The sequence below is a fragment of the Leuciscus leuciscus genome (genome assembly GCF_965113295.1).
Source record: "Leuciscus leuciscus genome assembly, chromosome: 4".
Lineage (NCBI taxonomy): Eukaryota > Metazoa > Chordata > Actinopteri > Cypriniformes > Leuciscidae > Leuciscus > Leuciscus leuciscus.
The window spans coordinates 14,059,139-14,073,219 of record NC_138728.1 but is presented as its reverse complement, the minus strand read 5'-3'; the positions used below and the strand labels follow the sequence as shown (position 1 = coordinate 14,073,219).

At 36.7% G+C, this 14,081-nt stretch overlaps 1 protein-coding gene across 7 annotated transcripts in view; it reads left to right on the top strand.

The window, feature by feature from the left end:
- The first annotated feature begins 4,866 nt into the window (after positions 1–4,866).
- The window catches only part of sox5 (SRY-box transcription factor 5), a 213,073-nt gene continuing 203,858 nt past the window's right edge, over positions 4,867–14,081 (top strand). For all 7 annotated transcript variants that reach the window (XM_082168111.1, XM_082168121.1, XM_082168117.1 and 4 more), the window contains exons 1-2: positions 4,867–5,287; positions 5,403–5,532. The gene's annotated coding sequence lies outside the window, so the exon portion shown is untranslated. The remainder of the gene's footprint in view (positions 5,288–5,402; positions 5,533–14,081) is intronic.

Genomic DNA, 14,081 nt, shown 5'->3' with positions numbered 1-14,081 from the left:
CAGAAAAGGGGGCTCCGGGCCGGAAAGATCGGTTCAACTCCAGCTCCAAAACTTGGGGAACGGACCTGGGGAGCGGGGGTCGGAGAAATACTGGCATAATGAGAAATAATGTTGGACTACATTGCTCTTTACATCTAAATATATAAAACTATGCATGCGAGATAGACCCAGTGTGTTAGAGAGCAAGTGAATCAACGGTTTCAGTTTATCTCTGAAAAGGACAGATGAGAGTAAGGCGGTTAATGCAAGCTGCTGGTTCGATAAAAATCACTCCCGGTACTGTGAACAGCAAAACAGAAGTGCCGCACTGCCTGCACAAACACTGGGATGTGCTATACAGTACATATTTTTTTAAAACTGGTTATAGTCTGGTAAACATCACATAATAGCGTTACGTCGCCGTTTGTTCCTCAAGCCTGTGGAAACACGAGGTCGGTTTGCAAAAGGCTCTAGTTTGCCTGGCCGAGAACAGGCTCTGGCTCCAGAACGCAAACCATTCTGGTGGAAAAGGGGTAGTAGAACATTCAGTGGGTTCAAAGTCATGAGATCACATTGAAAATCAATTTTAAAATGTATTCTAAACCTGGATATAAGCAAAAAGTTTTAGGTAAGATATAAATTAAGATATTAAGATATAAAACTAAGACTGATATTTTCTTTTCATGTGATATTTACTTTATTCATTTACATTTTTTTTCTTTATTAGCCTGATTGTATAGCAGCCTAGAGCTTTGCAAAGGCCCAATAATAATATTAATTCGTATAAATGTAACAAATAAAATTACTTAATTTAAAACAAGCATTTTCACTAGCACTCTCAGATGTTTGGGACTTACAGTAATATTAAAAACAACAATAATAATAATAATATATTAAATTAAAATAACTATAAAAAAAAACATTTTACAAGCATTCACAGACTTTTGGGAATTATTATAATTTGTAATGAATCATAAAATAAGCATTTTCATTGGCTCTCTTAGACTTTAGCTCTCTGTTCTGAACGTTTACAACAGGACTGAATGCTGAAGAAGAGTGCGTTTCTCTATCGCAAACTGTGGACCCCCCCACAGCCCCCTTTTCTGTACATGGCAGCTGCTGCCTTGATGCTTATGGGGATTAGACAGAACTCTCACACAATCTGTCTCTCTGTCTCTGCTGCTCCCTGATGCAGCACGCAGGGTTGCGGGGCTGCTGTTTTACCTGGAGAGGTGAGGTATCGTTTTAGTGGTGGCAGTCGCTTCCCGCACGGCATTAGTAGCTCATTCCTAAGCCGTTGATGACGGTCGTGGCTAAATACTGGACGCTGCATGAGAAAATGTTGGATGTGATGTGGTTCAGTTTGTGTAGGATCACCTTAAGTTTGCATACACTTGTGTGTGTTGCATGTGTAATTTTGTCTGAGGGAAGACGGTTTAGGTTGATTGAGTTTTATCCCACCGCCAGCAAGAATATGTCACATTTTTAGTTCTCTGTTGTGCGCACAGAGCGGTCTTGTCACTTGCCCAGTGTGTGCGCTTGCGTGTGCGAGAGAGAGAAAGCGAGTTTTTTGGGCTCGCTGTCGGCTTTAGTTATTAGTCACTCACTCTATCAAGAAATGCTTTCTCTCCCCCCCTCCAAATGATTCTTTAGTAATAAAGCTTTAAGCAGACAGCTGTAAGCTGGAGACCAAATACACCCATATATTAAACATCTCCCTGGCTGTTTGATATGGGCTGATGAGAGACTGTCTGCATTTGTATCCTCCTCTCTAAATCCCTTCAGCATTAATCACTGTGCTTATAACACAGATAGGCTATTTAGATATAGAAGAAAAGCAGACTGGAAGATTACCAAATTCCCATCTTATCTTCTGTGAAGACAAATGGGGCTCCCAAAACTCGCAAGACTTTAAACCACAACAAATAATATGGAGAATCCAATAATGAACCCCCAAAATGAACATTGCAGCAAGGGCATTTATAACAATGTGAGACAAAAAATAGTTAATTTGCCGGATTCACTTGCTAGGAGAGCCTGAACTAGCCGCCTTTTGTGCTGTTTATGTTTTATAAAGCTGTTCAGTGACACCGTGCTGCTTTATTATGAAAATATAAATCAAATGCATTTAATGAAAGCTGGACTATCTTTTATGAGTTGATCATAAGAATTTTTAAGTCTTACACTAAATTTTTATAGTAAAAATCTGGCAGCTCTTCTCGCCAGAACTTTACTGTTAAAAAATACAATGACAGCAAGCATTAAAGGATGACATTTGATAACTGTATGTCATTAAAGTAAATAATGTTAATGTACCAACCTATTTACTGTAATGTATCAATCTACTTAATGACTATATATATATAGAGCAATTCATAATTTTTACTTTGGCTTAATTGTAATAATATTTTTCTATAAATGTATTTCCATTGCCTTAATTGTTAAATATAAATTTATTTTTAAATTATAAGCTAATTCATACATTTTATTCTTTTCTTCAAACTGTCACTGGGGCAGTACAAAAGGTATACTTTTGTAACTTATTTACCCCTTAAGGGCCAGTATCTGGAAGGCACATATTATTATGTAAAGTTTACATATTAATTGCTAAATGGTACATATTAGTACCTTTCCAAAGGGTTTCCGCTATTGTGACAGCTTTTGTCCCATTTTTTTTTCCCGGAGAGACCTTATGCATTACATAAAATTGGAGAAAATATGTTTTATTTCTTAACATTTAAGATCATACTTTTATTACTCATATGATTTTTGTTTATTTATTCAGGTTTTTTTTAATAACGTTATTATTTTATTATTATTCTTTTTTGTAACAATAGATGGCTTTATGTAACATCTAATAGCTCCAGGTTTATTACAGTCAGTAAAAGGAATCTGAACAGTTAATCGAGGATGTCAGTGACTGAAAGAAACTGAAGGATTAGTTCTGGGCAGTTTCTCGGATGGAAAGCACAGATATGGTTCAGCTTGAACAGGACGCAGGATGCATAACTTTGCGTATCGTTTGAGACTGTTTCCTTCATTCTTTTGCTTGGAATAGAACAGACGGATCTGTGTTTCCGATGTGGCAATGAGCTATACATGACTGTGCATTAGAAAGGGAGAAAGTCCTGCAGTTTGACTGTCAATGAATACTTAATTCTCTACCGGCTTGCAATAAGACTTATCCACCGCTAGAGGTCAGTTATGACTATTTTTGAGCATTGAAGTCTGTGCAAAAATATCCTCTCAAGCCGCTCAATGTGATTTACATGCTGTACCTACATGTCTTACATGTTATGTTATAAATACACATTCATGTATCATAAAATATAATATGCAGTAGATTAGATATGGCTTATTAATGGGGCAAGAGAAAAATCTAAATGCTATAATTTTCCTCTCATCAAAGGACTATGTAAAGATTAAGCATTAGGGTTTTTAATATTCTGCTATAATTTATCACTGTGAGCTTTAGCTATTTGACTTGTGCCGTGTTTTCACCCTGAATAATTGCCCTTAACCAATTTCCCCAGAAGCAGCTTCATTCTTGGTTTGTGAAGCCCACATAACGAAAATACCTCAGTTATGCTTGCTTTGTTTTTTAAACCTTGGCTTTTCTCTAACAACAGGACAATAACGTCAATGCCATTTCAATTGGAACATATTAACAACCAGTCTGTTTTAATATGACAAACAGACTTAAAATGTTTTAAATGCCAATATTGGCCTTAAAAGTAAAAGTAAATTGCTTACGCAAAATAAATGTTTATCCACTTTTAAAAGATCCGCATTACATGCTAAACTGTTCTTAGGGTTCAAGTTCACTAGACTGTTTGATAGCAATTTGAGGGATTTTTTTTTTTTTTAAGTGGGTCTCGATTAGGCTAGTCGACGTCTGTAGCCTATTATCAATGAAATAACAAGAGTTATATCGTAATTGTCGGATATATATACTTATCTTATGAATTAGGAGAGAAAAGCCCATTCAAACTTATATGCTTAGGAGGACTGTGCATGTTCGGTGGCGCGCGCAGAGGAACCTGAATATGCGCGTGCACGCGTACTTGATGCGCGCGTCAAACTTCTGCCAGAATATAACTTAGTTCAAACAAACTTCTACGCGTCTAATCGACCAACTCTTGTTTTTTTTTGATAAGCCAGTGGTCGGTAAGCAGCTCTAGTTTGAAAGGCAGTCACAAAGGTTGAAAATAATTTGTGAAGCGTCTATTTTAACTCCACAATAAGCCAGAATAGCCTACAATTTATCATTTTTTTTTATCATTGAATAAACCTGAACAAAAGCTCCATGAAATTTAATGTTTCACTCAAATAATAAATTGCATTAAATGCAGATCTTATTGAATAATCCACGGATGTTTGGATAGATGAAATCAAATCGGTAGCAAATTTCATTTTAGGAATCAAACATGCAGAAGCAAATGCCTTGTCTCTGTCTGAGTTCATGGCCATTTCAGAAAATGCTAGTTTTGGTTCCTATAATTGAATAAGTAGCATTTTAATGAATAATATAGCCCTCTATTACATAAATTCGGCTATAAATCAAAATAAATATTATTAGCATATTTGTATACGCATGTTTTAAGCACAGTCCAAAACATTTTGAAAACACTAGAGTGTTGTTGTGTAATAGAGATGCCCTGGCTCGTTACTTGACAGGTAAATTAAAACAGGGCGCATGTGGGGAACTGCTAGTGCACGAGCTCATGACGGGCGCGCGATGAACACCTGTGCGCATCCCTGCGCCACCGGCACACAGGTTATGTATAAAGCATTTACACACACTCCTGACAGTAATTTTAGCCAGAATTTATTGAGGTTCATGCGTAGAGACAAGTCAGTGTTGCTCGCGAGGGAAGATGACATGACGGTTATTGACATTTGCGCCTTAATATAAGGCACCTGAGGGGGCTCGCGCTGATTAGACCCCAGTGAAGAGGCGTTCAAGAGCAGCTACAATTGTGAATGAATAAGAAAGTGTGTCAAAATTGAACTCTGCGCTCACTCAAATTTAGACATTCCAAACGCAGTCTTTGCGTGCGGGATACGATTTAGTCTACGTTTAGCAGGACCGATTTGACATTACCTGAACGAGAATTATATTCAGAGAAGTAGCCTTCATACGTCGTGTGCTGTCGCCTGTAGCTCGCGATGCGCCTCAGGTAACGTAGAGCGCGCGCACATTAACTGCTATGAACTGCATGTAGCGCTTTAGCCAAGCCCAGTGTTTTGGATTTAAATGGTCCAGTTTTGACACATTTGCTTTGCTCAGCCGAGCATTGACGCTAAGGTAACCACTCTTGGCTCAGAGCATGTTGTTTAGAACACGAAACATATTGACTTCTCCTCCCCCAAGTCTTTGCCTTTTGTAATTTGCTCTGGCGTTGTTGTTTGTGTGTGACCAGCCCTGGGATTTCACCTCGTCCTTGAGAGACCAGCGCAAATCAACCCAAATAAAACATCCCGACCCTGTTTACCTCTCCCGGAGGGTCGTTTTCCTTCGAGACACGTGGACGAAGCCGTACACAACATTAGGTGAGTGATTCGAGACCGCATTGAACTTAAGTTGTAATATGTGCGTGTGTTTATGTGGTCAGTATGTGAGCGCGCGGAGCCTCGGCTCGCGTGACTGCATGTCGTTGAGCGCCCTTTACCGGCAGGAGCTCCGCGATCTCTCCCTCTCTCAGACCGCTATTATTGCGATCTTTCCCTATTCCATAGTCAGAGTAATCCAGCTGGGATTAGAGCGCGTTCCCCTCCAATCATCAGCAACTCGAGTCTCGATCATTCCTGCCTCAGACCGCAGCAGATCTCACTTCAAATGCTGTCAGTTTCACTATCAGCTCTTTACATAATTATTTATACATTTTCATTTAGCTGCTGTGCATATACTGAAAAGGTGTGCATATGGCTTATATCCTTGCTATTCGTTCACCCCAACTTTAAATTAGTCTCTTACACATCTTTGAAGAGTTAGTGAAATGTGTTTTCTGCAAGCCCACAGAAAGTAATAATAAGAAAGTAAAATACTTTTTTTACTTAAAAGTAAACTTAAATAATATAAAGTTGTAAAGCTAAAATGTAATTGTAGGACAGAATAAAAAAAAGCTTAATCACTCTGTTGAAAAATTAAACTGCTTAATATGAACAGAAGTCAGTGTTAGTGCAGATGTGCAATGGTCATTATATGAGCCTTATGATTAATTGTATAGTGCAATAGTGGCAAACAATGTGGCAAAACAGTGCTTAAATGTATTTATAGTAAACTTTCACATATATTGAAAAGTAAGTTGCGGTTTCTTCTGTTAATTGGTGTATGGAAAAATATATCATTGCAAACGCATCCCTGAAGTGTTGGTTTGAAATGCACTTAATCATAATTTGGGGAAACATAATTTTCTTAATTTTTAAAACTTTGACATTTAAATAAAAGATGAATATTGTTTGACTTCTAAAATAAAACTTTTTGAAGTTCAATCACCCCAGAACACGTTCAAATCGTTACACTGACCATCCTTTTTTTAATTTTAGGTGTGTACTATACAGTATTTCTTTCATGTGCAGTTTTTTGCACTCACAAATATGACTTGCACAGAAAAGGTATGATTTTTAAATATTTTAATGGATCTTACTGCTGTTTAATGATCGCAGTGAACTCCATCATAAAATCCAGCTGTTGAGTTCACACATAAATCTTATGAAAAATTAACGCTTACTTCTGTTGAGAGGAGAGAAGTAATTTGCTCAAGTAAGTCATATATTACTGGGTTGACTTTAATACGCTGGTGATTGATTTCAGTGTTCACAAATTCATAAACGTTGTGATAAAGTAGTCATATAATCAACTAGTGTGATTTCTATAATTTATTATAGGAATGAAATGTAATGTAATAGAAAGACAAGGGTTTAACAAGCAAAGGAGAAAAGTTAATATGAAGTCTGATGGAAATCCATCATGCTTTTTGTTTTGTCAGAATTAATTTTCTCTTTTTAGTGGGGTCATGTTGAAAGCACAAAGGCTGTTCCGTTTTTGGCAAATGTTTTATTAACACTTTACACAGGATGAGTTTTGGCTATTAGCCTCAAAGCCTTGCCTCATAATTTCCATAATGACTGTTTTTTTATTATTATTTTTCTTCATTGTCAGGCTCTAAGTTTTTGATTTATGTTTCTTCATTCAGAACCCATTGACTTTGTTTTGACTTGAATCCTTCTCTGATAGCATAACTAGACATTCTATCTTGGATGTTGCTGTTTTTAATACCAGTACTCCAACAGTAACTTCCATTGAAAAAAATACAAAAAACAACAACAAAAAATCATGTCGTAAGAGTTATTTTAAGCCGTGTTAGTCTCAGAGTTTCTCCATATCTCCTGGAGAATCAGGGATTGGTTTCCGATTGCAGGGAGGGAGAGAAAAATCTCTCTCTCTCTCTCTCTCTCTCTCTCTCTCTCTCTCTCTCTCTCTCTCTCTCTCTCTCTCTCTCTCTCTCTCTCTCTCTCTCTCTTGCTCATTTACTCACTCACTCACTCTTTCACTCACTCATTTACTCTTGTTATTCAGATAGATAAATTCACATTGCTCTTCAGATTATCTCTTAACCGGTTCTGTGAATACATCGCTCCGGCACTGCTGGATTATAGACCAGATATATTCCTTATCCCCGAGGCCACTTCTAAACTGACTCTCAAAAGAAAAAGAAAATCAAGGCCGTGTGACTAAGTAAAAAAGAAAACGGATAGAACGAGAATTTTTTTTGTTCTTTCTGGGGGAATTTCTAAAGAGCCTGGATTTAATTTTCTGTTTTAATCTCGTCATCAGTTAATTTTCGTATGGCAGGTTATACTGTCATTTATTCACCATCACTTCATTCCCAACCACATAACTTTCCTTCTTCTGTAGAACTCAAAAAGAGAAGTTTTGAAAGATGTGCTCTGCTTCTCTTTTCCATTCCATTACATGGGGACTGGAAACTGTGTCCATTCCCACAGTATTCATTTTTTTCATTCCACTGTGCTGCTTTTCCATCGCTTATATATGAAAACATGCATTCGATGGACATGTTTGACTGTTGTACTGCATCTTTTTCAGCGTCTCGTGCATGAAACAAAATTCAAGTTAAACATTTTAATTTTAATTTTTAAAAGCAAAAACGTGTTGTGTAAGTGGCCCCTAAAAGTGTTATAAAAGTGACCTGAATCGTTTAAGTCAAGGCATTAGGTCATTAATCACTCAAAAATATCTCCTTTTGTATTCTGCAAAAGAAATAAAATAAAAGGGGTTTGCAATGACATGAGGGTGAGTAAATTATTTATTTATTAATTATGTTTTTTTGGGTAAACTGTCCCTTTAAAGGTATGTTGACCCACAGGAACAGAAGAACAGATCAGAATCCTTTTCGCCTACCATATCTCCTCTGTTGTCCGTTTGAACTGTGTTGATCACAGGACAGGAAACGGTAAACAAATTCTTCAACATGTGGTGGCCTGCTAGAGCATTCTCTCTCTCTCTCTCGAAAACGGGATAGTTCTCAATGATAGTTTAATCAATGTTTTCCCACTTGTTAATCCAGCGAGAAAGGTTTTGCTTTCCAATGTGCCTCCGTTTATTAGTGACGACTCCATTTATTAGTGATGTAAACGTAACTAATTAAACTAAACGTAACTAAACATAAGCTGCAATGTAAATTATCTCGATATGGACAGTTGGTTTTGGCGGTTAAGAAAATTCCCTTAGGCTGCAAATCCCCGTTGTTGAAACACGTTGTGTCTTTCCGCAGACAAGTGTATATATGATTTTGAGGAGTGATATTGATGAACTGAATATTGCTTTTAAATTCAAAGTTGATAGCTTTGATTATGTAATTTTTGCAACAATGGAGCGCATGGGGGGGAAAGTGGGGCACTTGGTACGTGCTTGTCCAGACAAAAATGTGTCAAACGGTATAGAAGATGAAAGTGGTTCTCAAAGTCATAATGAAGGTCAGAGGGTGGAAAAAGAAAGCGAAGTTGGTGGGGTTTCGGATTTGAGAGTGGACAATGAAGAACCAGGAAGTAATAGAGTGAAGAGTAGTGAGAAATGATTTAAAAAAAATGATGAGACAATGGATATTGAGCTTGATGAGATGGTGGGTGAATTACTCAAAGAGGACGAAGCAGTATTTAAAGTGCCATCAGTGGAAAGGAAGTCTAATCTTGGTGAGATTGTAACTACATCAAAGAAAAAGGCACAAGGTGAGACCATTACCAAAAGTTCTGGGGAGGTGTTGAATGCGAGTGATTTGTCTGGATCATTACATTTTTCTATAGTGGTTACAGTTTTGAAAGAATGAAAAATTTTCTCCAGCGTACAAAAGGAATGAGGAATGTTGAGGTTATGGACTATTTTCCTGATCTTTCCTTATTTATTGACTCTGTAAAAAGTTTAATGAAACAAAAAGGTGAAGGATGTCTGTCAAATCCTGAGGTGGAAATCAAACCGGCCTCTGCAAATCAAAACCAATTGCGGGCTCTTAATGGAAAAAAAGCAGCCTTAGCAGATCTATTAGGTACAAGGTCTCAGGCCAAGGGCGTTGGTTAGATCCAGATTTCATAGTCTTTCTGAAATGGATGCCCTGTCCAAGTTCTTCTTCAGTTTAGAAAGGAAAAATGGCCAAATAAAAAGTATTCAGTGTTTACGGTCAGAAGATGGAAAAGTTCTGACTGAGGTTTCTGACATTCGAAAAAGGGCTGTCGGTTTTTATAAGGAGCTGTATTCCACCAGTGTTGTGGATGGCCAGTTAATGGCTGAATTTGTGTCCAATCTACCAAAAGTAAATGAAGATTCATATGTAGAACTGATATGTCCCTTAACAATAGACAAACTTTTTAATGCTTTGCAGAGAATGAAGAATGGTAAAGCACAAGTATTGGATGGGTTGCCGGTTGATTTTTATAAGGCTAAGGCATATTGACATTTGTTGGGAGAAGATCTACTTAGTTTTAAGTGATAGTTTGGATAAAGGACAACTGCCACTAAGCTGCAGAAGACCTTTTTTTAACTTTGCTCCCCAAGAAAGGTGATCCCAAAGAGACACAAAACAGGAGGCCATTTTCTTTATTATGCACTGTTTATAAGATTTTATCAAAAGCTTTGGCGAACAGACTGAAGAAAGTAATTGGACAGGTTATACATTTAGATCAATCCTATTGTGTACCTAATAGATCAATCGTGGATAATGTATCCCTAATTCAAGATGTTTTGGAAAAAATGTGGCCTAATTTCCCTATATCAAGAGCAGGCGTTTGATCGGGTGGATCATCAGTTTTTATGGTAGACGTTCGAAACTTTTGGTTTTTCCACCTGCTTTCACTGCCTTGATTAAAGTGCTTTATGAAAATATTGAAAGTGTACTGAAAATCAATGGTGGTTTGAGTAGCCCTTTTAAAATTCAAAGGGGGATTAGACAAGGATGCGCCTTGTCAGGGATGCTTTACTCTATAGCAATAGAAACCATGCTAAATAAAATTAGGAGTCATTTAGATGGTTTTACAGATGAGAGTACCTTTCCACCTATAAAGCTATCAGCATATGTAGATGATGTTTTAGTTTTAACCAGTGGACAAGATGATATTGACAAGCTGGTTGATATTGTTAACATTTATGCAAAAATCTCATCTGCAAAAGTAAACTGGGCCAAAAGTTCAGCATCTAGTGTTGGAAAATGGAATGAAGGAGAACTGGTATTACCAGGTTAAATGGTTTGGTCACAAAGAGGTCTGAAATATCTTGGAATATTTTTGGGTGATGAAATGATAATGCAAAGAAACTGGGAAAATATTCTTGAAAATTTAGAAGAAAGATTTGAAAGGTGGAAATGGCTTTTTACCTAAAATGTCCTTTAGGGGGAGAGCATTGATTATTAATAATTTAGTAGCCTCATTATGGCACAGATTAACAGTTTTAGAGCCTCCTGAAGGGGTTCTTGTAAATACAGGTCAGGATGATCCATTTATTTTTGGATAGATTACATTGGTTACCACAGAAATGTTCTGTACCTTCCAAAGGAAGAAGGTGGTCAAGGGGTTGTTGACCTTATAAGCAGGACAGTAGCCTATAGGCTACAGTTTGTTCAAAAGTTTTTATACAGTCCTCGTATTTCATGGTTTGGACCAGCCTGTTGCTTTTTAAGTAAGGTTGGAGGGTGGGGTTTTAGAAGAAATATCTTTTGGACAGATTGTAGGAGTTTTAATTTGAAGTCTATCTCTTCCTTTTATGAAAGCTTAAGAAAAGCATGGTGTATGGTACAGGTCAAAAGATCATTGTCATATCAGTCTCTGAATTGTTTTTTTGAAGAGCTATTGATAAATGGTTTATGTGAGATACAACTTTGTGGTTGATACAAATGTTTACAAAAGCCAAGTTTGTTAAAATGAAAGACTTCATTGGACAATGGTGATGCACTTGCATAGAGACTCAAAATTAAATCAACAAGGACAGTCTTTTTTATGAAAGAAGTGCAGAGAAAATTTGAGTGAAGAAGACTAGAACTTTTTGTCAAGTCAAGCTCTTCCTGATAAAATGGATCATTTTCCTTGGATGGTGATATCTAAAAGTGTAATAGAAAATGAAAATGTTTTAATGACTTCAGAGAATTTGAGAGACATAATGTTTGATACAATGGGGGGAAAGATTTATATAAAGTTTGTGTAAAGGTGATAAATGAAGAGAAATTAAAACATACGGATATACCATGGAGAAATCATTTAAGTGTTGATTTTGATGTCAAACCCTTTTGGGGCTTTTGTTACAAACCACCATTGACTGAAAAGGTAGGTGATCTTCAATGGCGAATTTTACATGGGATTGTTGCTATAAATGCTTTTATCTCATTGTTGAATCCAAATGTGCAAGATAATTGTCATTTTTATGGTGAACGAGAAACCATATTTCATTGTTTTATGCTCTGTGAGAGACTAAGACCTTTATTTGGTTTATTGGAGATTTTATTTGCTAATGTTAATGAAATGTTTACAATGATTGCGTTTTTTGTTTTGTTTTTTTTTGTTTTTATATCGTAAAGGAAAAAAGAAGAAAGGAGAAAAGGTTACATTTTTATCTTAGGTCAAGCCAAAATGGCAGTTTATATTAGTAGGAAATATGAAATTGCTTGTAGTAGTACAAATGTTGAATTGTTGTTTAAGGGGCTCATAAAAGCAAGAATAAAACATGATTTATTTTTTTATTCTCATATGAAAATTTTTTAAAACTTTGAAGAGGTGTGGAGTGTACAAAGAATGTTGTGCTGGATTGAAAATGACACATTGCACTTTGTTGACGAATTTGAATAGGCTTAATTCTATGTGATTTCTTGTAAATGCAGTGTTTTTTGATGTTGTGTAGTTCATAAAGGTGTGTTAAAAATAAAAATCTCTCTCTCTCTGTCCCTGTCTCTCTCTCTCTCTCTCTGAGGATTGTGGGTAGCGGCGAGAGTGTTTGCATCAGAGCACGTTGTTTTTTCGGCGTTCCCTGTTTGTTTTTTTCTTCATTTCTCCTTAATTATAAACTGTTTTTTAAGTAAAATTGTTAGATTAACTTCGGAGCAAATTTGCGCGCAGGTATGGAGCTAGGCAGTGATTTTTCACGTTTGACCCTCGACCATGGTTGCAAGTGTACGCCGGATGACTCCGTCAATTGAGGACGTAAGCGATCAGCGAACAGGTCGGTGGTTTAAATATTAAATCTGCCTCAAGGATGAACAGAGCACTCGTTATATTTCTTAAAGAAGTTTCAATGGTCGATGAACTGTTAGAGAAAGGACTTGTTGTGAATGATACATTTTTACCAATACTGCCTTTGTCAAATCCTTCTAAGAAAGTTGTAACGTTACTTTCAAACGTTCCACCGTTCATAAAAGAAGGAACTTTGAAAGAAATTCTTGAACGGTACGGAAAATTAACTGCTCCGATTAAGATGATTTACGTTTTACGTATATGATACCCAATTCGCAAAATGAGCCGCTTAATCTGCTGCTAAAAATAGCAGTGGAGGGTAAAGATTATACAATCTTTATCACTTCAGATAATATGCTGTCTTTTTTGTGCGGTGAACATGGACACCAGAAACAGACATGTCCCAAACAACAGAGCGGTAACAATTTGGCAGGTTTACAAACAACTCAAAAAAAAAAAAAAAAATGCGGCCGTTAAACAAAATAACGCGGGCGTTCAGGAAAACAATGCGGGCGTTAAAGAAAATAACGCGGATGTTCTGGAAAACAATGCGGTGTGACATTCTTGCAAGAAATACACACAGATGTACTTAACCAGGCAGAATGGCTAAGTGAATGGAAAGGACAGGCTTTTCTTAGCCATGGTTCCAGTGTAAGTGCTGGAGTAGCTGTTCTCATATCGGAAAGTGTTCAGGGTAACGGTTCCAATATGATAGCAATTATTCCTGGAAGAATGCAGCGGGTGGATATTGTTTAGCAAGGTCTGTCTTTTTCCTTTATTAATGTATATGCTCCTAATGTTGGGTACGAACGAGTTTTATTTTTTAAGAAATTACAGGACGCAATGATTAATATTCCTCGTGATAATTTTATTATTGTTGCTGGAGATTTTAATTGTACTCTTGATCATACAGTTGATAGGAATCATGACGAACTGCATCCTAATTCCGCTGAAGCTCTTAAGAAAGTAGTAACCTTTTATTCCCTTGTAGATGTGTGGAGAGAATCTTTCCCCAAAAGTAGGCAGTACACATGGTTGAAAATGAATTCCAATACAATATCGAGTGCTAGATTAGATCGAATATATGTTCAGAAATGTCGAAGAGGAAACATTTTTGATAGTAAAATTGTTCCTACTCCAATTTCTGACCATTTCTATGTCTCTGTTATAGTTACAACATCGAGTAATAACTTTAAATCTTATTGGCATTTTAATAACACTGTTGTGAGATCGCACGTTTGTACATCTATTTGATTTATTTTGGAGAGCTTGGAGAGAGAGAAAGACAGAGTTTAAATACCTAAGTCAGTGGTGGGACATTGGGAAAATCCATATTCAGTCTTTTTGCCAACAGTATGTAAAAAAATTATACA